Genomic DNA, 3,309 nt, shown 5'->3' with positions numbered 1-3,309 from the left:
GTCATTAAGAAGACAAGAAAGAAAAATTAAAGGATGGGAAAAAATATATCAAGCTAATTGCAATAAAAAACAAGGAGTGGCAATATTAATCTCTGACAAAATAAACTTTAAGGCAAAAACCAGCATAAGAGACAAAGAGAGGCATTATCTAATGATTAATGGGTCAATTAAACAAGAGGACATCACCATAATAATTATCTAGCTCCCAACTAAAGAGCCTCAAAATACAAAAATTAACCTTAATGAAACTGAAAAAAGAAATAAGCAACTCTAAAATAATAGTGGGAGATTTTAATGTACCACTGTTGAAAAAGAACAAACAACCAGAAAGAAACTCAACAAAGACACAGAGGAACTAAATAATACAATCCATCAACTTGACCTCATAAATGTGTACAGAGCATTCAACCCAACAATAGCACAATATGGATTCTTTTCTAGTTCAAATGGAACACTCTCCGGAACAGACCATGTCTTAGGCCCCAAAGAAAGTCTCTATAAAGTAAAACACATCAAAAAGCTACAAAGCATCTTCTCAGATCACAATGCTATAAAATTAGGTATCAACAACAGGAAGATCAAGGAAATAAAATCAAACACATGGAAACTGAATAACACCCTGCTAAAAAGCTACCGGGTAACAGAATAAAAAATGAGATGAAAAAATTCCTAGAAACAAATGAGTGAAAATGCAACATATCAAAACCTCTGGGACACAGCAAGAGCAGTGCCGAGAGGACAATTTATAGAAATAAATGCACACATACAAAAAGACGGAAGGACCAAAATCAACACATGAACACAACATTTCCAACAATTAGAAAAATACCTGTAAAGTAACCCTGCATTCACGATCAGAAAAGAAATAATGGATGAGAGCAGAAATAAATGAAATAGAAAACAGAAACAAAGAAAGAATCAATAAGACAAGAAGCTGGTTCTTCGAAAAGATTAATAAAATCAACCAATCACTGGCAAATCTAACAAAAGAAAAGAAAGAGAAGACGCAAATAACATTGCAGAAGAAACCATATGGGTGATGTAAAAACAACTAATGGAAATAAAGAGGATAATAACAGAAAACTATGAAGAGTTGTACTCCAACAAATTTGAAAATCAATTAGAAATGGATACATTTTAGAAAAACACGACCTACCTAAACTTACACAGAGTGAAGTAGAAAACTTGAACAGACCTATAACAAAAGAAGAAATTGATCAAGTCATCAAAAAACTCCCAACCAAAGAAAGTCCAGGTACAGATGCTTCACTGGTGAATTTTACCAAACATTCAGAGAAGAGCTGACACCAACTTGACTCAAACTATTCCAGAATATAGAAAAGGATGGAAAACTTTATAGACCAATATCCCTCATGACCAAAGACGCAAAAATTCTCAATAAAATTCTAGCCAAATAGACAATGATGTAGAGAGATGGAGTGGCTGGGGACTCAAGACCCAGAGATGGAGAGGGGTTATGTGTTGATGACTGGGGGGCAGGCTTGCAGGGTATATACTTTTGTTGGTTGATGATGCATGGAGGGGAATGTAAGCACAGCAATGAAACAATACACGATAGGATAAATGTAAAGCTAATGTTCTTCCATGTAAACTATCACATAATTCACAATAAACATTTAAAAAAAAAACTCTAGCCAACAGAATTCAACAAACATAAAAAAAAATTATACATCATGACCAAGTGAGATTCATTCCAGGGATGCAAGAATAGTTCAATATTAGAAAAACAGTCAATATAATTTGGCATATAAATTAACAATAAAAGGAAAAGAACCACATGATTATATTGATTGATACAGAAAAGACATTTGACAAAATCTAATATCCACTCTTGATAAAAAACACTCAACAAAGTAGGAATTGAAAGGAAATTCCTCAACATAATTAAGACAAATCTATATATACAAATCCAAAAACCAGATTACTTTCAATGGAGAGACACTGAAGGCATTCCCTTTGTGAACCGGAGCTAGCCAAGGATGCCTTTATCACCACTCCTATTCAATATTGTGCTGGAAGTCTTAGCCAGAGCTATAGGGCAAGATAGGGAAATTAAAGGCATCTAAATCAGCAAAGAAGTAAAACTCTATTTGCAGATGTTATGATCTTATGCATAGAAAATCTTAAAGATTCAACAAGAAAATCATTGGAATTTATTGAAGGATTCAACAAACTGGCAGTGTATAAAATCAATATACAACTCAGCTGGATTTCTCTATACTAATAAAGATAGCTCTGAAATGGAAATTAGGAAAACAATACCATTTACAATAGCCACCCAAAAGATGAAATACTTAGGAACCGATCTAACCAGAGAAACAAAAGAACTATACAAAGAAAACTACAAAACACTATTATAAGAAACCAAAAAGAGATTACAAAAATGGAAGACTATACCATGCTCATGGATAGGAAGACTTAACATTGTGAAAATGTCAATATTACCCAAAGCAATATATAGCCATAACACAATCCCAATCCAGATTCCAACATCATTCTTTAAAGAGATGGAAAAAAATTATCATAAGCTTTATACAAAGAGGAAAGAGACCTTGAATAAGTAAAGCATTGCTTAAGAAGATAAGCAATGTAGGAGACCTCTCACTCCCTGAGTTCAAAAATTATCACATAGCCATAGTGGTCAACGCAGCCTGGTACTGGTACAATGAAAGATATATAGATCAAAGGAACAGAATTAATAACCTAGAGATAAATCCATTCACATACCATCAACTTATCTTTGACAAATGGGGAAACGAATGGTGCTGGCAAATCTGGAAATCCATTAGCAGATAATGAAACAAGACTCACATCTCACACCATACACCAAAACAAACTCAACATGGACTAAAGACCTAAACATAAAACCTAAAGCTATAAAGGTCTCCAATGAAGGACAAACTTATGGACTTTAATACATGGCATACATGCACTATCAAACATTATAAAAGATGCTCAAGCAGTAGAAGACAAAATAGATAACTGGGATCTCCTAAAAATTAGAAACTTACGCGCATCAAAAGATTTCAGCAAAAGAGAAAAATATTTTGCAAGGGCATATCAAGACAAGGGACTAATATATAAAATTTACAGAACACTACAACACCTATACAAGAAAAAGACCAACAAACCAATTTAAAAATGGGTACAGGATATGAACAGAAACTTCACAAAGGAAGATATCTAGGCAGCCAACAAATATATGAAGAAATATTCAGGATCGTTAGCCATTTGTTGTTGTTGTTAAATGCTGTCAAGTCGATTCCGACCCATAGCAACCCCATATAG

General features: G+C 33.6%; 1 protein-coding gene across 1 annotated transcript in view; it reads right to left on the bottom strand.

Annotated features, from left to right (window-relative positions):
- The window catches only part of USP30 (ubiquitin specific peptidase 30), a 35,430-nt gene that overhangs the window by 20,368 nt on the left and 11,753 nt on the right, over positions 1–3,309 (bottom strand). The gene's annotated exons all lie outside the window — the stretch shown is intronic.

This window comes from Chrysochloris asiatica, unplaced genomic scaffold, assembly GCF_000296735.1.
Source record: "Chrysochloris asiatica unplaced genomic scaffold, ChrAsi1.0 scaffold00142, whole genome shotgun sequence".
NCBI classification, from domain to species: domain Eukaryota; kingdom Metazoa; phylum Chordata; class Mammalia; order Afrosoricida; family Chrysochloridae; genus Chrysochloris; species Chrysochloris asiatica.
This window is presented reverse-complemented; position numbering and strand designations above follow the sequence as displayed.